General features: G+C 42.9%; 1 long non-coding RNA gene across 2 annotated transcripts; it reads left to right on the top strand.

Annotated features, from left to right (window-relative positions):
• Nucleotides 1–2,466: 2,466 nt before the first annotated feature.
• On the top strand, nucleotides 2,467–14,350 carry LOC118148585 (uncharacterized). 2 transcript variants are annotated; one of them, XR_004735446.3, is made up of 3 exons: nucleotides 2,467–3,339; nucleotides 12,153–12,666; nucleotides 13,547–14,350. It is a non-coding gene; the product is annotated as an uncharacterized LOC118148585 (long non-coding RNA). The 2 variants fall into 2 exon arrangements; XR_004735445.3 differs by lacking the exon at nucleotides 13,547–14,350 and adding an exon at nucleotides 12,884–13,540.
• The last annotated feature ends 9,744 nt before the right edge of the window (nucleotides 14,351–24,094 follow it).

Genomic DNA, 24,094 nt, shown 5'->3' with positions numbered 1-24,094 from the left:
AAATAATTGAATGCTAAAGCAGTATATGAAGATTTCTGAAGTGCTTCCTGAGACAATTCTGTTGTGGCTATCCATTACAAACAATGACTGGCTTATTCATCCAAATCTCCTCAGCACCTAGCTTGTAGTGAGGGATGCTCAGGGGAGTTTTAGGGGTTGTGGAATGAATAAAGGAATGAATGGGATTTACCTCTGTAATGACGACACACGCTAATGATCCAGGGGTAAATTGAGCTTGTGTTTCTATCCTTTGAAGTCTAGGGAGCTGCAGGATTTCCCGATTTTCACTATTGCAATTAATATGTAAATTACCTGTTTATTCCTAAAATGACATATTAGGAGAGCTGTGATTTATAAAAACCTGCCTAAAGTGGACATCATCATATAGAATAAATGCCTACCTGAAAACCATATGAAAAAATAAGCCTCCAAATCCCTCGCCAAAGCAGTGAAGTAAACTCCAGGTATCAACGTGTTAACTTTATTCTTTTAATACTATGCTTCTGTCCGGACCGCAGTGCACATTTTCAGTGGCTCCAACCTTTACTGTAGTTTTTCAGAGAGTTAACGATTTGTATCACTAGAGGGAGACACAGTTTGCCAGAAAGTTATTATCGGGCAGAACTGAAAACTTTCCAGCCTTAAGACTAAAACAACAAGAAATAAAGCTGTTACGTATTATTTCCTATACCCCTATCACTGTGAATTTAACAAGTTCGTAACTAGAATTATTGAACCAGTAAGTGAGTTTTTCCTTTCTGAAATAATACTGAAACTGTGAATCAAAAAGTAGAAATGGACATTGTCAAACTTCAGTGAAACACTAACATTCAAACATGATAATGTTGAAATACCAGGATTTTTCAACTATCTCAAGACAATAAAAGTCAGTACACAAAGATTGTACCTCTGTGCTTAACTGACTGCCTCTGTGAACAACTGCTTTTCTAACATGAAAATGAATTCATCTAAATCTCTCTCCTAGGTAAAGAAGTCAGAGCTGAATGTACTTACATCACAGCACAAATCGGAAGACCTGGCTTTGAGACCTTGGTATAACGGCAAAATGTCAGATTTCCAGTTCTTAAGTAGAGAACAGCAAACATCATCTTTTTTTTTCCTGGTGTATGTGTAGGGCATGCACCTGTGTTTAAGCCACAGTTCCCTGAGACTAAACGGTGATTGTGTTTCTAGCAGCTGGACGTGTTTGTTTTTTTTATTTTTTTAACCAATTTACATTTACATTTTCTACCCGGCCTCTGAAGACATTTGAAATTGCTTTTATTATTCTCATTTTATAGGAAGAAAGTTAATTTCCCAAAGACACAAAAGAAGGGTGAGGTTCCAAGCCCAGACCTTTGCTTGTTTCACAAGATGGCCACGACGGGAGCATTAGAAACCCAGGAACTGGAAGGAGAAGACGTTTGAGGAGAAGCAGCAGCATTCTTCCCTAAGATGGGGCCAGAGAAATAAAATGTGGAAGACAGCCTGTCTCTAGCTTCACGACCTTCTGTGATTTAGCAGCGTGAATGTAGTTCGGCACACCACTCTTTTCCACAGAGTTTTTACAAAGGGACCTCATAGGCAATTATTCTGGAAACTCCAGAGCACAGTTGGGGGCGGGGCGGGGGGGAGCAGGAATACTATGTAAATCTCTTTATTGAAGATCCAAGAGCAGAAAGGCCTCTATGGAAGCCACAGGGACCAATACGAACTGGACATTTGAATTTTTAATGTCTACTCTGAAAATGTTTAGGTTTTGAAGCAGCCCGGCATCTGTAAGGAAGCTTTACCCAGAAGGCAAAACGTTTTGCTTAAGAAGTGATGACGGTTAGAAGCCCATGCCCAGCTGAACAACTGGTTATAATACTAAAAAAAAAAAAAAAAAATCCACCAATATTGGCTTAGAATGGCCTCCCAGGCTCTTTCCTCACCAATGGCTCCTGTCCCTTTCTCACCACTTTGTATCTTTTTACTGTTCTACGGAAACTCTGCCCTTTTTCTCTAGTTCTTTCTGTCCTCACGGCCCTTTCTGTATTTACTGAAAGATGTTTTCTTTGATCCTGGTATTTGTTCTACTTGTTAAATAAATCGTCAGTTTCCCTGTTGTCCATTTTTAAATATTGGTTAGAGATTTACTATGTCTTTTAAAAACTGAAGTTCTCTCCTTCTGCGTATGTCATATCAAGCCATTCTTTTGCTTCCAATGGTTCAGTGACCTGCAGTGAACATCGTTACTCCGCCCTGTCTCTTCTCTTCCAAACTCCTGCCATTGTGATTGGCATTCACCCTCCTGCTGTTAGCAGCACTCAGTTTTTCTCAGGCCACCCTATTTCCAGGGAGATCATAGACAGAAAAGCAAACTGTAAGACTAGGTGGTGGCACAAGTACACCCACAGTCACAGCGATTCACTTCTGTGATGTCACTGAGATCTTTGGAATTCCACAGGAAACAATGGAAGCGAAGTTCTGCCTCCCAGAAGCGCCAGAGAAATGCCACCCTACCACTGGAGCTGCTGAAGTAAAGAGGGTGCAGGCTCCCAGAAGCCCCAGAGAAATGCCATCCTACCACTGGAGCTGCTGAAGTAAAGAGGGTGCAGGCTCCCAGACGCCAGCCCCAGAGAAATGCCACCCTACCACTGGAGCTGCTGAAGTAAAGAGGGTGCAGGCTCCCAGAAGCCAGCCCCAGAGAAATGCCACCCTACCACTGGAGCTGCTGAAGTAAAGAGGGTGCAGGCTCCCAGACGCCAGCCCCAGAGAAATGCCATCCTACCACTGGAGCTGCTGAAGTAAAGAGGGTGCAGGCTCCAAGACGCCAGCCCCAGAGAAATGCCACCCTACCACTGGAGCTGCTGAAGTAAAGAGGGTGCAGGCGCTGCGAGTGCCGCAGAGTAAGTCCTCCGAGGGAGCAGCTCCCGGTGTGGCAGGGATGTGAGGTGTCCTCACTGGGTCAGAGAACACTTTGTCCCGTGATGTGTCCCAACACCGACGCTGGAATTCTCGGCGTCACCACAGCATCAAGAACAGACTGCTAATCTTCCCAAAGCTGTCATGGAGAGCCAAATTTGCCACAGTGTCGTTTGTGCAAGGGTAATGACATCGTATTTTATGTCATCTGCAGCCTCTCTTAGGTTGTGATTACGTGCACAGAAAAGAAGAAAAAATAACAGAAAGTACACTTGGCAGGAATGGTGGCACCGGCTGAGTTCTAGCTGTCCCCTCCTCGAAAACGTCTTTTCGGTTTCACAATGAGCCACTGCTGACTGCTTCCTGACGCTGCCAAGTACCAAGATGTGAGGCTGCACGCGTTCCTGGGTCCCTTTTCTTGTGACTTCTCAGGTATTTGAAACATTCCTGTGAACATGGCTGAAATCAGCCTCTGCCAACACTATTCCCTACACTTGAGAAACGGTGTTTCCTGAGGTTTGGCCAAAGGGAAAATACAATCAATCAATAAAATGTTTAAGTGCTAATATTTTATAAAATACTGAGGAAAAGAAAACGTTACCTGAGTATAAAAACTCAGTTTACTTATAAAACCTCGGCAGCACTGTACAAGAACTGCTGGTCCTTTATTAGAGGAGTAGCAATGGTACACTGCAGTCAGGGCAAGGGAAGAGGGGACATATATTTGAGTCTGTAATGACATCCATTTTAGAATGGTTTCTTGTCTTCCCTGGGAAATATTCCAAGTCAGATGTCAAAGGGCAGCTGTTTTACTCCAGATGTTTTTGGAGATCGCCAACGTACATTTAGATTGAGAGTCAAGACACAGGAATTTTAAAAACATAAAATAGCTCTTTTATGGTGCATTTAAATTAATTTCTTCTAGTATTTAGGATAAAAGGAAGAACAGATGGTGAAGATTTCATTTAAAGTGAGAGCCATTAAAATAATCTTAGCCAGAAAGAGAGTTTTTCATAACAGGAATGCATGAACCATAAGATTTTAAGCAAATTTTTTAATGGTCCATACAATAAGAGACTATATTATTTCAATTATATTTCATACACTAAACTGATATGTAATAAATCCATTCAGGATTTCCGTATTATGCTAGAGTTCTAAAAATGGTGAAATGTCAAAAAAGGAAGCGTACTCTCAGATTTTATAATTTTTCAGTTTCAAATCTCCAATCATTAGTTCCCATATTTATATAATTTGTATATGTCATGTATTCATGGACAGAAAAGCAATACATTTTAATGCAATAATGTTATTTATGACTCTGGACTTTAAATTATCTAGTTCCTTCCTTTTCAGTGCACGTTTTTAAAAGAGGAAGGGAGCAATTCACACAATTTCCGTTGATAAAGTGATCCGTACCTCCAAATATGGCAAACAACTCCTTAGAAATCCATAAAATAGTGTGTCTGTACACAATTCAACATACATACAGTTAATAGTACTTTAACTGCCTTTCACACACGGGACACATGCATTGTATCAAGAAGACTCTTGCCGCATGACACAAACCCGACAGCTGCTGAACTTCAAATGCGGAGTCAGTAATCTTTGGCTAACAGATTCTGACAACAGTTATAATCTTATTGGTAACACCCAGTGAGAGAACGATTGTTAGTGATGGTAACGGAGCCAGAGTTTGATGAAGGTGTCTGGGGCTGGCCCCGTACTAATAGCTCAGGCATAAAGTTTAAACCTCTTTACTGCGTAGGTGACCCCAATTATATCCCAAGACAAATAACACCCTTTACTCAAACACCTGATACCAAATGTGGCCACTTCAGATATCTCCCTCTTGGGGGCCTCTGATCATTTCAGGATATTTGAACAGTGGGCATTAATTGTCAGTTTTGTATTTGCTATGCTAGACCTCTCTGAAATTGATTGAAGTGTTTTAAAATGCCTTGGTTTATTGAGAGTGATCTTTTAAAAGCACTTCCCTTAATTCATCCTTGCAAATATATGTGTGTGTGTGTGTGTGTGTGTGTGTATTTGGCTTGTGGAATCACTAAAACATTATATATACATGTTATATATACATATATGATGTTTTAATGATTCCACAAGCCGAAGTGGAGATAAGGCATGTGACGGACATCTCATGCAAAATTCAGTGTACTCTCTAATGGGACCTGAGTGCTTGTTTACATCAAAACAGAGTGTTCACTGTATTTATTTCAAACATGATAAAATTACTCAAAATGTGTGAGGAATTGCCACTTGACACTAACACAGAGCATTTGAACACTGCAAGAACTGCTTTGAACTAAAGCACAGAAAATATATATATATTTTATATATATATTATTATTTTATTTTTTTCTGAGACAGATTCTAATTCTGTTGCCCAGGCTGAAGTGCAATGGCACGATCTTGGCTCACTGCAACCTCTGCCTCTGGGGTTCATACATTCCTCCTGCCTCAGTGTCCCAAGTAGCTGGGGCTACAGGTGTGCTCCAATTTTTGTCTTTTTAGCAGAGACAGGGTTTCACCATGTTGGCCAGGCTGGCCTCGAACTCAGATGATCCACCCACCACAGCCTCTCAAAGTGTTGGGATTACAGGCGTGAGCCCCCGTGCCCAATGAAGATATTTTTAATTCAAGATTTCTGGAAGAGAGAACCCCAGGTCATTGGTCTCACTTCTGCTATTTTACATAAACAATACAAATCTGGGATCTAGCTATGGAATCCGGCTGACAGAGGCTACAATCCCTGCGAGGCAACTTTGGATATAGTACTCACCCTTGGTATGCTGTCTTCTCGTCTGTAAAACAGAGTCACAATGCACCTGTTTGAAATGAGTTCATGTGCATAAGGACCTGGCACTACATTTGTTTCATAGGAAGTGTCAGGCTATATTTTTATTATTAGGATTATCATAGAAAAATGGCTCTGCACGTTTTTAACTGAATAAAGCACACTATTCATCTTTAATAAAGTGCAGGGACAAACTTAGAACTGCTATTGTGTTTTACGGTATGTACGTTGTTATTTACTTATCTAGTTATTTATTTACCAATCCAAAGTCTCCTTTTTGTCAGGCCCTGGACTAAGCCCATAATCCTATACTCTGCTTCCAGTCTAAAAGGAAAAAGACAGGAACTCAGTGACGACAGTGCTGGCAGTTGACGGGGGAGTGACGGCACTTGGAACAGGAGGGCGGGAAAGAGCATCTTGTCAAAATCAATGATCACTTACTGGACAGTGGAGGTACCATTACCCGGATGGGAACGTGTTACCTTTCCCCATCACAGTTATGAGTATCGCTACACAATTTATTCGCTCATTGTGTTTTGGATTGGGTGGAGCCTACTAAACTGGCTACTGGTCCACTTTGCTCCCAGATCTTTTTCTGACATTCAATGCCCACTGGATTTTTCTCTTCCTTAGAATCATGTTGCTTATTTTGATCTTACCTTGTGAAAGTCTAACCTGAATTGTCCTGAAGCTAGAGCACAAGGGTTTAAATTTCAACCTAAGCTTTTAAAAAAAAAAAAAAAAAATAGCAAATAGTAGGAGATAACTAGGGAAATGTAGACTGAATCCTTGGTCTTACCTGAAAGCGGTATCAGGATGACCTGTGACGGTGCTTCCTGGCTATAGAATGCTTAGTTGTCTTTGAAGTTAACGAAGCTGAAGGAACTAAATAAGGCAGTGCTAGGATATGACAAAGAGAACAAGGAATGAATACTCAGCACAAGAGTGCTGGAAGGTCTCCAGTGCACACAGGTGGGAGCCAGGATGCCTACCTCGTCTCTATTGCCCAGGACCGTCCGGTTTCAGCACTGAAATCCTCAAAGCCTGGAACTCCTCTCAGTCCCAGGCAGCCCGGGAAGGTTGGTCTCCCTCAAAATACATATACGTTTGCTTGTCTCTTTTCCTGGATATTTTTTTACTTTCAATAGTGTATTGGTTTCTTCATTCCACTGATATTTTCTTAAGGCTACAACACTCCAGGCCTCCTGGCAGGTGCTGCAGACACAGTGGCCCATCACAGAGAGACTGTGTCTCTGTAGTTAGTTTTTTTTTTTTTTTTTTTTGAGACAGAGTCTTGCTCAGTCTTGGCTCACTGCAACCTCCGCCTCCTGGATTCAAGCAATTCTCCTGCCTCAGCCTCCTGAGTAGCTGGGATTACAGGTGAGCGCCACCATGCCCAGCTAATTTTTATATTTTAGTAGAGATGGGGTTTCACCATGTTGGCTAGGATGGTCTCGATCTCTTGACCTCGTGATCTGCCCACCTCGGCCTCCCAAAGTGCCGGGATTACAGGCGTGAGCCACCGTACCCAGCCTGTCCTGTGAGGGAGATGCAGGTAACCAAGCAACGACATGCCAAAAAGATAATAAAATTCAGCTCATGAGACAGAGTCACTTCTGGGGCTGGGGAGGCTCAGAGGCAGCATTTGAGCTGAGCCCTGGGTGATAAGAAGAAGCCAGCCATGGGAATGGCAGGGGAAGGACATCACAGGCAGAGTGGGCAAGGCGGAAACCGGGGAAAAGCCTGCGGCAGGCACAGCCTGGAGGGCAGGCCAGCAGGGTGGGAGAGCGGTGGCTGGTGGGGGCCGGATCACAGAGGACTTTCGTAGGTGAGTTACGGGCTTTGGATCTCACTCTGACTGCATTGGAGGGTACTGGAGAGTTTGAATCAAGGAAACATAAGGGAAAAAGACGTTTGTATCATCCAGTTTGCTTTTTTGTAAATCTCCCTGTCAGGTACATGGACAATGGGGTGTGGGAAGATGAAAGGGGAAGGAGGGGACCAGGCAGAAGGCGATGCCTGCCTAGGCCTGTGGCTCTCAGAGTTCGGCCTCCTGACCAGGTGCATCAGCAGCACCTGAAACCCTCCAGAAATGCAAATTTCAAGGCCTCACCCAGAATGGCAGAGTCAGTATCCCTGAGTCAACACAGCCATCCATGATGCAGCATAAATGTTTGTTGAATGTGCCAGGCATTGTAACAAGCAGGGTAAATACAGAGATGAATAAAAGGAGAAACTTCTTCTTCGGGAACTGGTATAGCACTGAGGAAAACTCAAGCACCATGTCTGATCTTTAGAAAACTACAAACAGAGAGGATCGATCTGAGATGGCCAACCACTAACAGCTCGGGATTGTAGCTCCCAGTGAAAGCTCAGAGAACGAGACGACGCCACATCTTTAGACAAATTTTCGTCACTCACGGATCAGCTGATTCCCAGTGGAGGAGCCCCACGGGTCGCCAGCGCGACTCTTGTGGCCGCCGCAGCGGTTTTGCCGGCGTCTCGGCGCAGCAGCTCTTCATGCAGAGCCAACGGGACTGCTTCCCCTACTGACCGGAGTTTGGAGCTCCTGGAAGTCAGAGCCGCTTGTGGCGGACTCAAGAGGGAAGCCAGACCAGAGATTCCCGGGCAGAAGAGCACCATCAGTCTTACCGCTGCTATTTAGGCTGCCACAGTGGGTTGCTCAGATCCCAGCACTGGGAATCAATAAGTCGGACGTCGACTCAGAAACCTAATTAGAAAGGCGGTTCATCTACAATGAAGGGAAAAAAACAGCCTAAGAAGGCTGAGTATACTCAAAATCAGAACCCATCAGCAACGGAACAAGCCCTGATGGAAAAGGACTCATCAGCAACCGAACAAGCCCTGATGGAAAAGGACTCATCAGTAACGGAACAAGCCCTGATGGAAAAGGACTCATCAGTAACGGAACAAGCCCTGATGGAAAAGGACTGTGTTCCATTATCTGAAGTTGGCTTTAAAAGGTGGATGATAAGAAACTTCTGGGAGTTAAAGGAACTTGTTCTAACCCAATGTAAAGAAACTAAGAACTTGGAAAAAAGGTTCGATGAAATGTTGAAAAGAATAGACAATATAGAGAGGAATACAAATGAACTTATGGAGTTGAAAAATACAACACGGGAACTTACTGAAATATGTACATGCTTAAACAGCCAAATGGATCAAGCAGAAGAAAGGATATCAGAGGTCGAAGACCAACTTAATGAAACAAAATGACAAGACAAGAATAGAGAAAAAAGGATAAAAAGGAATGAGCAAAGTCTCCAAGCAATATGGGACTATGTGAAAAGACCTAATATACACTTGATTGGTGTACCTGAATGTGACGGAGAGAATGAAGTCAAGCTGGAAAATACTCTCCAGGACATTATCCAGGAAAATTTTCCTAATTTATCAAAGCAGGACACTATTCAACCCCAGGCAATACAGAGAACACCACAAAGATATTCCTCAAGAAGACCAACCCCAAGGCACATAATCATTAGATTCACCAAGATCGAAACGAAGGAGAAAATATTAAGGGCAGCCAGAAAGAAAGATCAAGTTACCCATAAAGGTAAGCCTATTAGGCTTACAGCAGATCTCTCAATGGAAACCCTACAAGCTAGAAGAGAGTGGGGGCCAATATTCAATATACTTAATCAACAGAACTTTCAGCCCAGAATTTCATATCCTGCCAATTTAAGCTTTACATTTGAAGGAAAAATAAAATCTTTTAGGAACAAGCAAGTACTCAGAGAACTTATTACCACCAGGCCTGCTTTATAAGAACTTCTAAAAGAAGCATTATACATAGAAAGGAACAACCAGTATGACCCTTTCTAAAAATACACCAAAAAGTAAAGAGCATTAACATAAAGAAGAATTTTCTTCAATGAAAGGCAAGGCTACAAGGATACAAGGGTAAAAGGATTAATGTAATAATAAGAGATCTTAACACCCAGATACATAAGACCCATAATGAGATTTAGATTCAACGAGACAGAAAATTGATAACGATATCCGGGACTGGAACTAAGATCCAGAACAAATAAACTCAATAGAGCTCTCCATTTTAAACACACAAAATATACATTACCCACAAAATCTAACGATATATCTAAAGATATACAAAGACTCAAAACAAGGGGATGGAAAAAAACTCACCAACCGAATGGAGAGCAAAAATAAATAAATAAGCAGAAGTTGCAATTCTCACACTTAATAAAATAGATTTCAAAGCTACAAGGATGCAAGGGTAAAAGGATTAATGTAACAATAAGAGATCTTAACACCCAGATACATAAGACACATAATGAGATTTAGATTCAACGAGACAAAAAATTGGTAACGATATCCAGGACTTGAACTCAGAGCCCGAACAAATAAACACAATAGAGGTCTCCATTTTAAACACATAAAATATGTATTAACCACTTTAAACATTCAAAATATTGATCGGCCATTATTGAAACCCATTTTAGGAACGAAGTAATACTCCTTTTTCCCTCTTTTTCTTTGTTTCCCCTTCTTTTTCTCTAAAAAATAAAAAAAATAAATGCTTGGAAGATCTGTTTGCTAGCCAAATTGAAATAAAAAAAAGAAAACTACAAACAGCACCAACAAGCGTTTATTATTATAGCATCCATTAGGCAGGTTTCCATCCACTTGGTATGTTACACAGACCAATGAAAGGCTCTCCTAGAAGAGCTAAAAGACTAAAATCACGGTGTGCTTAGGAGCTTCATAATACCATATGAGAATGTAATACGCCGGGCACAGTGGCTCACGCCTGTAATCCCAACATTTTGGGAAGCTGAGGTGGGTGGATCACCTGAGGTCAGGAGATCAAGACCAGCCTGGCCAACATGGAGAAACTCCATCTCTACTAAAAATGCAAAAATTAGCCGGCTGTGGGGGCGGACGCCTGTAATCCCAGCTACTTGGAAGGCTGAGGCAGGAGAATTGCTTGAACCTGGGAGGCAGAGGTTGCAGGGAGCTGAGATCATGCCACTGCACTACAGCCTGGGCAACAGAGCGAGACTCCATCTCAAAATACACAAACAAAGCAACAAACAGAAGAGTGCAATACACCGGGCTAGCATGTGAAAAGCAGGAGCATCCGCCTAGATGGTGGCTCTATCCAGGGCGAGTCCATGAGAATCTCCCCACTGCCACACCCTGCCAAGTCTCAGCTCTCACGCCCAGCACTCAAGATTCTTTAGAAATGGGCCCTGTCTAAAAAAAAAAAAAAAAAAAAAAGAAAATGAAACACCGCATATTCTCACTCATAGGTGGGTGATGAAAAATGAGAACACATGGACACAGAAAGGGGAGTACTAAACACTGGGGTCTATTGGGGGGAAAATGGGAGGGCCAGTGGGAGGGGGTGGTGGGGAGGGATAGCCTGGGGAGAAATGCCAAATGTGGGTGAAGGGGAGAAGAAAAGCAAAGCACACTGCCATGTGTGTACCTACGCAACTGTCTTGCATGCTCTGCTCATGTACCCCAAAACCTATAATCCAATAAAAAATTAAAAAAAAAAAAAAAAAAGAAATGGGCCCTGTCTGCTGTGCCAACCTGAACCCACCACACAGCCTAATTAATTGACATATTATTCCCTGAACACATTAGGAGCGATCATCCCATGTCTGACTCTTTGCCTATCAAATTAAAGTTTTGTGTCGAGCAAGAATTTATTTTGATATAAAGGTAGATATCAATATTTGTTTTCCCCAAGTATCTAGAGAGTCACTGAATAAACAATCTCTTCACCAGGAATTTAAATGCCGTTTTTAATATATTTAAATTTCTCCCATTGAGTCCACATCTTCTGTGTGTTCCATTGCGTGCTGTGTAGAATTTACCCCCTTTGGCATAAGCTGTGAAATGTTTTCATTGCTGCAGCTCTCAAACATGTGACCCTGTGACACCACCCCTTACTGGGGATCTTCAGGATCTTTAATCAGAAATGTTCTTTGCATCAGGATTAACTAGAAAAACACTTGTAATCTCATTTATGTCAACTACAGCAAGAGTTGCTTTTAAAAATCCTGACTTTTGGCTGGACACAGTGGCTCATGCCTGTAATCCCAGCACTTTGGGAGGCTGAGGCAGGTGGATCATGAAGTCAGGAGTTTGAGACCAGCCTGGCCAATATGGTGAAACACCATATCTACTAAAAATACAAAAAATTAGCCAGGCGTGGTGGTGCACTCCTGGAGTCCCAGCTACTCAGGAGGCTGAGGCAGGAGAATTGCTTGAATCCGGTGGGGGAGGTTTCAGTGAGCCGAGATCACACTACTGCACTCCAGACTGGGTGACAGAGTAAGACTCCCTCTTAAAAAAAAATTCTTACCTTTCCACCTTTAGATAGATAGTAAAATTAAATGCAAACACTGTATCTTGTTTTTCTCATATTCTTCCACAGGACGCTCTATGAGACTGCTCAGTGCCACACTGGTGAAAGAAAAATCCAAAAGCTACTTGTAAAAGTAAATTTAAAGATGTGTTATTTCCTCAGCATAAAAACAGAATTCTCTTAACACAAATTTGACGAACAAGCTGACTGGAATGAGACTTAACCTCAAAAGGAAATAAATGAAGCGGGCTCACAGCGCGAAGCGGTCTGCAGAGGGGTGCGGGTCAGAGGGGCATTCTGCCCTATCGTGTTGGAGTGCTGCTTCATCCACAGCTGCTCGGAGATGCTCTCTCCAAAACCCTGGCTAGAAACAGCATTTTTCACTTTGTGTTATGCATGAATCGCACGCACGCACACACGTGCGCACACACTGCCATTTCTGCCATTGCAGTGGTCAAGTTCAATGGCTGTGACGTGCTCAACATAAAAATAAGCTTGGAATCTTAGAAAACACACCACTCCACTTCTCTCCAAGGTGGAACCAGGTGACAATCTGTTGCTGGAATCCGAGCTGCATGTGTAGGTATGTCTGCCTGGGTAGTAAGAGGAGTTGATTTTACCCACCAGAACCAGGGCACTAGAATCTAAAAGACGCTTTCCTCTAATGGCCAAAGTACACAGTCCCTGGGTGGGATACGGGGCACTGCAAAGTGCATACTGGGATCTCAGTATTATTTCCTACAGAACCGTTCTTGATAGCCCACAAATGCAAGAGAATTTCCAGCTCTCCTTAATTCTAGGGTGTCAGCAGATATCGGGATATACGCTAAGCTACATATAGAAACAGTATATCTGCAGGGTCCCATATGGGGGCTCCTCGCACACTGAGCTGGCCGCTGAGCACTTGAAATGTCAGTCACTTCAAATCTGCTGTTAGTGTAAAATACACACTGGATTTCGAAGATGTGTATGACCAAATAAAGAAGGTAAAATATCTTATCAATTGATTATACTGAGTTAAATAATTGCTAAGACTACCTTTTCCATGTTTTTTTTTTTTTTAAACCTGGTGTCACTGTGTCACCAGGCTGGAGTGCAGTGGCATGATCATAGCTCACAGCTGCCTCAGATTCCTGGGCTCCAGCGAGCCTCCCACCTCAACCTCCTGAGTAGTTGGGATTATAGGTGTGAGCTTCCATGCCAGCTAATTTTTCCTTTTTTAATGTGGCCACTAAAAATTTTCAATTACATATGTTGCTTGTACACGTGGTTCACATTATATTTCTGTTGGGTAACACTCATCTACATGGTTGTCTAACCATTTGGGTGGAGAAGCTCATAGGTATGGTTGTCTAACAAGACGGTAGAATTGGGTTTTGTTCTGTCTTCCCTCCACCTGATTTTACGTAGAATGTCTGATAGAACCAGCCTTCCATTTGACTTGAATCTTCTTTCAATTCAAGTAATAAGTCAACTTGGTCCTAACAACAGAACCTCATGATGCAAAGCCACAGTGTTTAAAAAAAGTCCCCCACGATTTCAGAAGAAGGATTCACCTATTTCTATGTGAGGAAGAAAGGGAAGAAAAAAAAACCCCTGGTCCCAGCAGGGTTACCCAAGATTACGAGACTATTCATCTTCACGGAAAGCTTGTCCTATGAGACTATAAAAAAATTGCATCACCAGTAAACAAACTTCTGACTGCCTTTTGGGCCTCTTGACACAGGCGGCTGAGGGGCAAACAGCAGCTCTAATACATCTCATCTGTGTGACCACAGAAGAAGTATTCACTTTTCTATCTATGCCAGAAAGACGAGGAAAATAGCAGTACAGTACCCAGAGACAGCGTCGCTGTGATGTTGATAAAATGAAATCCTGGTGGGCACTCAGAACGGTCGCCAACTATTATTTCTTATGTTTATCATTGCTACCCTGCGTCATTATCTAGGATAATGATGATTATTGATTTTAAAGGATCAGAAAATTGTATCTCAATTTTAAACAGTGCTCAGATTCACAGAGATTAGAATGAAAAACATTTACCAGTAACCCCTTTACCTTTTTATGTGCCTAATAATATATCCTGTGCAGAAACTCACAGTATATGCAACTCAGTATGATTTTTCCCATTTTCTTTCCTTTTGTTTCCATTTAGATAGTATGGAAATGTTACCCAGGAGACACTCTAATTCGTCATTTTGAATATAAAATTCTGTATTCATTTCCTATTTCTGCTTTAATAAATTTCACACATTTTGTGGTTTAAAGCAACACATTTTCATTCTCTGACAGCTCGAAAGGTCAGAACTCCAAATTCAGTTTCACTGAGACAAAGTCAAGGTCCTGGGACTGGTTCCTTCTGGAGCTCCTGAGGGAATCCTTGGTTTCCTCGCGTTTTTCAGCTTCCAGCAGCACCTGCATTCCTAGGCTCGTGGCCCCGCTCTTCCATCTTTAAAGCACATCACCCAGTCTCCGCTTCCATCTTCACATCCCCTTCTAGTCTGTCTCCGAGGGCTCTTGCCACCTCCTATAAGAACCTTGTGATGACACCAGGCCCTCCTGGACCATCCCCCTATAGCAAGAGCCTTCACTTATTCACGTCTGCAATGTGCCTCATGCCACAGAAACTGACATTCACAGTTCTGGAGATCAGGGCATGGAACATTATTTAGCTTACCAGAAATTCCAAAACAGAATTTTCTACAATGCATAAATTGTTATCATGATTATGGATACAAGGCACTGAAATTAAACAGAATCACGCTCTGCTCTCATTATTCCTACCAGCCTATTCCCTGACCCTCCGCCTATAATATACTGTTCATCTCTCCTTAATGACACAAAGCACATTCTGCTCCTGTTTCTTTGAGTGCACGGTTAGAGGGTAACACAACTCTCGATTCTTCGCTAATTCCTCAGAGCGCTTAGGTGCCTGCCCTTAGCACGTGCGCAGTGACATAGTTTGTTGAACTGTTTCCCAGCACATCCCCTCACTCTGCGGAGCACGTTATCAGACACGAAGGAGGCACGGTAGTCCCCTCTTATCCGAGGTTTTGCTCTCCACCGTTTCAACATCCTGGGGTCAACTGCAGTCTGAAAATAGGTGAGTACAGGACCTTAAGACACTTTGAGAGAGACCACATTCACATAACTTTTATCACAGTAGGCAATTGTTCTGTTAGTTATCATTGCTAATCTATGACTATGCCTAATTTATAAATTAAACTTTACCTTAGGTATTATACATAAGAAAAAGCAATACGGTCACACGCCACACAACAACATTTCAGTCAATGATGGGTCACATTTACTCTGGTGGTGCCATAGAATTATACTGGAGCTGAAAGCTTCCTATCACCTAATGATGTCACAGCTGTCCTAATGTCGCAGTATAACATATTACCCACGTGTCTGTGGTGATTCTGCTGTACCCAAACCCACTGCACTGCTGGTCATATAAAACTATGGCGCACAGAGTTACGCACAGTACAGAATATGTGATAATGATACGAAACCACCATGTTGCTGGCTGGCATGTGTACGACGTATTTTATCATTATTTGAGAGTGTACCTCCTCTTCTAATTATTTCTTTAATGTTAACTGCAAAATAGCCTCAGGCAGGTCCTTCAGGAGGTATCCAGAAGGCATTGGTAACCTAGGAGATGGCAGCCCCACGTGTGTGACTGGCCCTGAAGAGCTGGCTTCCAGAGGGACAGGATGTGGAAGTGGAAGACAGCGACCTTGACAATCCTAACCCTGCGTAGGCCTAGGCTGATGTGTGTGTTTGTATCTTTGTTTTTAACAAGGAAGTTTAAACAGCAACGTAAAAATTAAAAATTTTGAAAATAGAAAAAAGCTTATAGAAGGAAATAAGGAAAGAAAATATTTGTGTGAGAGCTGGATGTGTTTGTGTTGTAAGCTAAGTGTTATTACAAGTTTAGAAGTTTACTGTAAACTAAGGTTCATTTATTATTGAAGAAATAAATTTTTAAATAAATGTAGTGTATCCCAGGTTCCCAGTGCTTTGTCCTAGCCTTCACACTGACTCGCCACTCACTCAGCGACTCACCCCTACCTCCATTCATGGTAAGGGGGAATAACAGCTGTACCATTTTTTTATCTTTTGTACTGTATTTTTACTACCTCTCTGTTTCAATGTTTAGACAGACAAATATTTGTCATGGTGTTAAAACTGCCTGCAGTTATACTGCAAAGCCTAGGCATGTAACACGCATTGCTACCTAGGTTGTGTAAGTGTCCTCTGTGATGGTTGCACAATGACAGCATCACCTCACGGTGCATTCTTCAGAGTGTATCCCCATTATTAGGCAATGCATGCCCGCGTGTGTGTGTGTGTGTGCACGCGCGTGTGTGTGCGCCTGTGTGTGCACGCGCGTGTGTATGTGTGTGCGCGTGTGCGTGTGCATGTGTGTGCGCGCGCGTGTGTGTGTGCATGTGTGTGTGTGCATGTGTGTGTGCGCGCGCGTGTATGTGTGTGTGCATGTGTGTGTGCGTGTGTGTGTGCGCGCGCGTGTGTATGTGTGTGTGCGCGCGCGTGTGTGTGTGCATGTTACTTGAGGTTTCGGGCACCCACAAGGAATCTTGGAACTCTCCCCCAGTGATGACCGGGGAGCCACTGCAACCTCCTTTTCTGGAGCAGGAATCAGATTTTCCCTTCTACCTTAAACTAGAAAATCACACAAAATGCAAAAAACAACAACATGCAAACAGTAGACAACAGATGTGCGAGGCTAGAGCCTCCGAGAGAAGGAACACAGATGGGAAGCCCTGCCTGAGCCTGTGGTGGGAACCTAGCAGTTTGGCTTAGCTGAGAATACAGAATCTGAGGCTGGGAGGATGAGGTAGCCGGAATTCACAGAGCAGCACCAGAAATGAGAACATGCATGAAGAAAGTTCCTCAGATTTGCAGATGTAATTACACGCCCCTCAAGTCCTCATCGGAGTATTGATCTGTGTACAACGGGGAGCTACCGAGGCAGGGGAACAAACCAGCAGAAAGCAGGAGGCTGGGAAGAGTTGGTGTTCACACCAGCCAGAGGAAGAAGACTTCTTATAATCTGAGCAGAATCCTCAGAAAGTATTGCCTTAAGAATGGGACTAAATTAACCCTAGAAAAAAAAAAAAGACGTCTAGACTCTTTTGAACAAACTCACAAGCAAATCTAGAAGGAATTTCATTGATTATAAGTAACTGCATTCCAGAACGAAGTGCAAGACTATTTAAAGAAATACAACAAAATCCAGTACCCAGTTCCATTCACAATGGCCAAAAATGGCCAACATCCAACCAAAATTCACCAGGTATAAAGGAAACAGGAAAATTATCTGCATCATTTCACATCTAGGATGTTAAAGTGACTTAGAAATGTGTTTATTATGCTTAAGAATAGAAGGAAACGTGAACTTAATTTAGTGAGAGAAGAAAAGATACAAAAAGGCTCACAGAACTTGAGGTGAAAACACAGCATCTAAAACGAAAATAAACAGGATGGATATAAAGGATACAGTTGCAATAATTTCTGAATGTATTATTCTAACCATTAACATAAGTCATCAGACTGTCTTTGGTCATACAGACAAAAGCACTCCAGTCACTCAACAAGCAAAAAAAGAAGAAAAACCACATTGTTAGTAACATTTTTAAGCTGAAACGTTGCTTTGCCGTGAAACCTAGACAGGCGTCAATTTCACGGACATCGATGCTGAAGATGATTGAGGTGCGTTTGACTGCGCACGTCAGAACCCATGATTTTAATGAAAGTTATGATGTGAACAAAGAGTGTCTATTAAACAAGAAGAATTTGGTCTTGGCAAGTGATATTTGCATCAATTTGCTTAATTAGATCAGTACTTTTAAAACAATTTGTAAAGCATAGGATTAAAAGGCTGAATTTCAAAGGATTTAGCAGAAGCCACAATCATGGCTTCAAACAAATCATGTGCAAGAAATTGTAGGCTGAAAATAGCAATTAGCAGCCCACAGAAAAAAATTTTAATGGAGACCATTTCTGTCAATTGAATCACCATGTATAATATGGCTTGGCTTGAATCACTGAGAACTTAACCTTCACCGAATTTTCCAGGGTGAAAGCAAACTGCCCCTCCTGTTTGTTTCAGAACTGGATTTCAACTAAAAATTAATCCCAGGTGCAAAAACATTCTGTGTCATTTTGCCTTTAGGGGAAGAACAACAGAGGAGGCCGGGTTAGTGAAGCTCGGTCCTAGGCTCACCTCTTCACCCTCTCACTCTAAAAAGAAACAGAGTCCCTGGATATATGGAATCAGTCTATAGCCACTGACCTAGTAAATCTACTTCCACTTAAAATTATACTTTAACTGTCCAGTGAAAATGCAATGTATTTATTCCAAAACAAATAGCTTAAGCATAGCGCTGCCCATTTCTCTTCCTGAAAGAGAAAAGAAATATTTGAAGGGAAAATAATTCGATGGAGATAAAATTTTAGTGTAAAATAAAGGACACCTCTCATTTATGCCAAAACTTGTTTCAGGGGCATTCAGAGCAAGTAAGCAGCCTGGCCGTCATCTGGTAGCCTCTGCCCTAAACTTGGTCTTTAAAAATCTTTCAGGGTTTTATTAATTTACTATGACTCAAGTTGATGAGACCCTGAGGGTCTCCATAATCCTGATGTTTATGAGTAAAAGGGTTAAGTAAATTATAATGCATCTCCATTTAAAGAATAGTACATGTCTCGGTGTCCTACTCCACCCACTGCTCCTCAGATAATAGGTCTGTGTAGTGATTCCGACACTAATTCAGAAATTCTCTTCCTCCAAGTATAAAATGTAAACAAAGTTACTATTCATATAATGAGGAACTTCACTTCAAAACTGAAACCTCCACTCGTGCCTCCCAAGGAGAAGAACTGGATTTCCACCTTACAGATGACAGCCATTTTCCAAAGCTGCTCATCGATTCCGGGGGGGATATGATGTTCTTTGTGCCTACCTAGTTTCATTAGGAAAAAAGCCCTGTGGGTTCATGTTGGGGTTTTTCTGGGGAGGGAGGGGTTGTGGGCGTCACAAAATAACTGGATCGTCATTAGTTCCGTGTGACTACCCACGTGGTGCTGGTCGGATGCTGCTGGTTTGAACCAAGAACCTGCAGGATATGTAGCATGAGTCCTTTTGAACACAATTTTTCAGGGCTGTGTGATGTTTGTGTCATGCGTGCATGGTGTGTAGCGGATGTGTTTGTGTATGAGGGTGTTTATGTGGAATGAGTGCGTGGTGTGTGTGGAGTGTGTATGGCATGTGAATGCATGGTGTGTGTGTGTATGATGTGTGTGTGGTGTGTGTGTGACATGTGTTTGTGTGTGTATGGTGTGTGATGTGTATAGTGTGTACTGTGTGAGTGTGATGTGTGCATGTGGTATGCATGTGTGTGGTGCTTGTGGCGCATGGTGTGGGGGGGGTGATGTGTGTGTAGTGGGTGAGGTGAGTGTATTGTGTGTGTGTTGTGTGGGGTGGGGTGTGTGTTGTGTGGAGGGTGTAGGGGGTTGTATGTGGTGTGGTGTGTCTGGTGTGATGTGTGGAGTGTGTGGGGGAGGTGGCAGATCTGTGTGTGGAACGCATGGTGTGTGGTGTGTAGGGGGTGTGTGGAATGTGTATGTGGTGTGCATGGTGTGTGGAGTGTGTGGCAGATGAGGTTTCGTGGAATGTGTGTGTGTGGTGTGGGAGGGGGAGTCTGTGTGTGGTGTGTAGTGTACGTGTGTGGCATGTGTGTGGTGGGTGTTTGAAGGTGTGTTGTGTGGAATGTGTGTAGTTGTGTGTGTGGTGTGTGGAGTGCATGTGGCAGGAGGGTGTGGAGTGTGTGTGCATGGTGTGTGTTTGGCATGTGTGTGCAGGGTATGTGGTGTCTGTGTGTGGTGGATGGGGTTTGTGTGGAATATGTGTGTGGTATGTGGAATGTGTGTGTGGTGTGTGGTATGTGGGGAGGAGTCTGTATGTGGTGTGTGTCTAGTGCATGTGTGGCATGTGTGTGCATGGTGTGGGGTGGGCGTGTTTGTATGTATGGGTAGATTTGTGGAATGTGTGTGGTGTGTGTGGAGTACATGTGTGTGGTGGGGCTCTGCATGTGGCATGTTTGTGCATGATGTATGTGTATGGTGTGTGTGTGGTGTGTGCATGGTGTGATCTGTGCATATGGGCATGGTGTGTGTGTATAGTGTGTATGTGATGTGTGCATGGGTTGTGGTGCGTATGTGTGTAGTGTGTGTAGCATGTGTGTGCATGGTGTGTGAAGTGTGTGTAGTGTGTGTGATATGTGCATGTGTGGTGTGCGTGTAGTGTGTGTGTGCATAGTGTGTTGTGGGTGTGTGTGGTGTGTGCATGGTGTGTGATGTGCGTGTAATGTGTGCTGTGTTTGTGTGGTGTGTGGCATGTGTGTGCATGGTGTGTGGTGTGTGTAGTATGTGACATGTGCCTGTTGTGTGGTGTGCATGTAGTGTGTGTGCATAGTGTGTGGTGGATGTGTGTGGTTTATGCATGGTGTGTGGTGTGTGTGTAATGTGTGGTGTGTTTGTGCGGTGTGTGGCATGTGTGTGCATGGTGTGTGGGGTGTGTGTGACAGGTGCCTGTTGTGTGGTGTGCATGTAGTGTGTGTGCATAGAGTGTGGTGGGTGGGTGTGGTTTGTGCATGCTGTGTGCTGTGTTTGTGTGATGTGTGTGCATGCTGTGTGTGTGTAATGTGCGTGTGTGGCGTGTGTGCATGGTATGATGTGTGTGTGTGGTATGCAGCCTGGATACCTTTCAGGAAGGCCTCAGGAGGAAGGTGACATTGAAAGGAAGCCCTGGAGGAGGGGAGGCAGTGGGGCAGGCGGGGACCTCCCAGTGCCAGAGCATGGGATGTGTTCGAAAGATCTAGAAAGCAGGGGAGTTGAGGTAGGGAGAGAAGTCAGAGATGAAGAGAGAAGCGGGTCCCACAGGACGCATTAAGGACCTGGCGTGTCCTCTGCGTGCGATGGAGCACCCCTGAAAGGCCTGAGCAGACGCACGTGGGGATCTGACTGCTGTGCCCAGAGCTGCTGTGACTGAGGACAGGTCCGTGCAGCAGGCTGAGCGGGCAGCAGCGCCGAGCCCACCGCAGCAGGGATGGATCTGCAGGAAGTGTTGGGACCCCCGTACGTCCGAAGGCCTTGGGGTTGGCGCCAGGAGGTTTGAGAGCGGAGGACAGAGACCAGTAACACTCAGATTCTGGGCCTGAGAAACTGGAGAATAAAATAAGCACGTACTGATACAGTAAGACCAACCGAGGAAAAGGTTTTGAAGGGAAAGGCAAGACACTAGGAGCTCCGTTGTGGAGTTGGCGTTAGGATGTGGCTTGTTATCCGATGGTAACTGTCAGGTCCAGTCCACGCGGATGGCTAAATGCAAGGAAGGAGCCTGGAAGCCTGAGGCTGCGGAGGTGGGCAGGCCAGGACCCCGTCAGCCGCTGCAGCTTCATTCACCAGGGATGCCTGGAGAAGGGCCTGAGCAGAGGAGTGGTGTGACCAGGAGTTCATTTTAACACAATGCTCTGGTGACAACATGAAAAAACACGAGGAAAAGCCCTGTATGGATGGCAAATATTTGCAGGTTAATAATAGGAAGTTCCTAACATATGTGAATATGTTCAGATTAAATTGCAGAAAATCATTTTAAGAGTACTGGTTTTATTTCTCTTTCTACCTCCACGGATTCCTTCCTGTTTAGCATTTCCTGTCGTTTCATACAATGACAGGTTGTGTGGCACTAGCAGAGGAGTTACTGTACCATCACCTTCCGTGGGCACCTAAATCCTTTCCATCCCTGCACATCTGCAGGTCGGTCAGCTATGCCTCTGGGAATCAGCATCCTTCAGAATGGAGAAGGACTTTTTAATAAATAGAATTTGACTTGCCAATATTTGATTTACATCCTACTATTTAGAGATACATGTTTATACACAGAATAGGAATACATGTTTATACCAAAAAATCGTCTTCCTTTCTCTTCCTTTATAGAGAAAACAGCACACTTTACCAAGTATGCCAAGATAAATTTTGTCCTTAAGATAAAAATAAAAACCTGAATTTTTAATCCCAGACTACATATAAGAAACCTTTCAATCCTGAGTAATAAAGTCATTTCCCTACAATTCACCTTGATCTCAATTGCTTATAATGAAAACGAGTTAGTGAAATGAATAATTACTCATTTGGGGTAATAAAAATGTGACAAAAACACTATGCTTATAAGAGTTGATTCATGATTGAAATAATTTGTAGCAGAATTTTAATAAAAACTTTATAATGTCCTCACTAAATTCACAGAACTGCCTTCAATTTAAATCTGTATATTCACAATACATTTTAATAGATATTATTTCATTTTGTCCTCAAAATAAATTTGTAAAGAACATATTGCATTTTTTCAGTAAAAACAGGAGGAAGGGGAAGCAATTTTCCACTTAATCTATTTTCCCAAAGATTTAATTTCCTGAAAGAGCTCAAGACAAATTATATCTCATGAATCTTGAAAATGTAAAGTACCAAGAGTCACAACATAGCCAGATTCTGGGGCAAAGTCACATGGGGAAGAGGGGCACTGTTGAAATATATAGGATCACCCCCCAAAACTGGCAACCTCCCTTTCTCAGGCAAAACAACAACCAACCTTATTCTCATTGAAGGATTTCAGACTAGCATTTTCATAACTATCCCTACTATCCATTCAGCTTCAACAGTGACTTCATTTCCCTGCTGACACACGCCCACTTAACATAAGAAAAAAATGAGGAGTCCACGCTGGGCATGGTAGCTCAAGCCTGTAATCCTAACACTTTAGAAGGCCAAGGCTGGAGGATGGCCTGGCCAACATGGTGAAACCCCATCTCTACTAAAAATACAAATATTAGCCAGACATGGTGGCATGTGCCTGTAATCCCAGCTACTTGGGAGGCTGAGGCAGGAGAATCACTTGAGCTTGGGAGGTGGAAGTTGTAGTGAGCCAAGATCGTACCATTGCACTCCAGCTTGGGTGACAGAGCAAGATGCCATTTAAAAAAGAAAAAAGACAGAGAGAGAAAGAAGGGAAGGGGAAAAAAAGAGAGAGGAGGGGAGGGGAAAGCAGAGGGGAAGGGAGGGAGAAAAAGAAGAGAAAAGAAGAAATTCCACTTTTGTAAAGAGAAGGAAGAATGTGGCCTGACCCACCTGTTCCGTTGATTGAAGAGGACAGACAGCCAAGGGCCAGAGAGCAGAGCTGAAATTAAAAGAGCAACTGGATTCACATTGCAGAGGGAAAAGTCAACTTGTGAAATCGTGAAAAAAACCCACTCCATCACTTTTCCAACTGAGGAGTTGGAGGTATCAGAAAGTACTCAAGATCAAACAGGGAAGTTTCATACTTATGTCGTTCAAATCTCCTTTGTTTCAGGAAAATATGTTCCCATGTCACTTGGTAATTTTGATCAACTTAAGGAAATACTACCTTATGTTTCTAAAAGAGGATCTGTTTTGCAGACTGGCCATGTTATAGCCAATGAGGTTTATCTGAGGTGCGATTACTGCTAACTGATAACTTTTCTAGAAAAGGATTCCTTTCTTTTTGTTTCCTCAGGCAACTTCCCATTTATCACAAATAATGTTGCTATATTTAACAAGAACACAAGACATCAGTTAAATCTGAATTTCAGAAAAACAATAACTTTTAGTATAAGTATATCCCAAATATCACATAGGACATAAACTTTAAAAAATTACTTGTTTATCTGAAATTCAAATTTAACTGGGTGTCTTGCATTTGATCTGATAATTGCAAACTAACTAAAAAAGAATCTCAGGCAGGGATTTTAATTCCCCCGACTCACTGAACGCGCCATGAAAAATCCGATCAGTCTGGCATTCTATTTATCAGAAGAGCTTATCTGAGAAATCCCGTAATTAATTAGAAATGACCAAGTCCGCAGGCATCAGAAGGGCCTCCTTTCTTGTTACCTCCCACAGACCTCCCA

Source organism: Callithrix jacchus, chromosome 16 (genome assembly GCF_049354715.1).
Source record: "Callithrix jacchus isolate 240 chromosome 16, calJac240_pri, whole genome shotgun sequence".
Classification (NCBI taxonomy): domain Eukaryota; kingdom Metazoa; phylum Chordata; class Mammalia; order Primates; family Cebidae; genus Callithrix; species Callithrix jacchus.
This window is presented reverse-complemented; position numbering and strand designations above follow the sequence as displayed.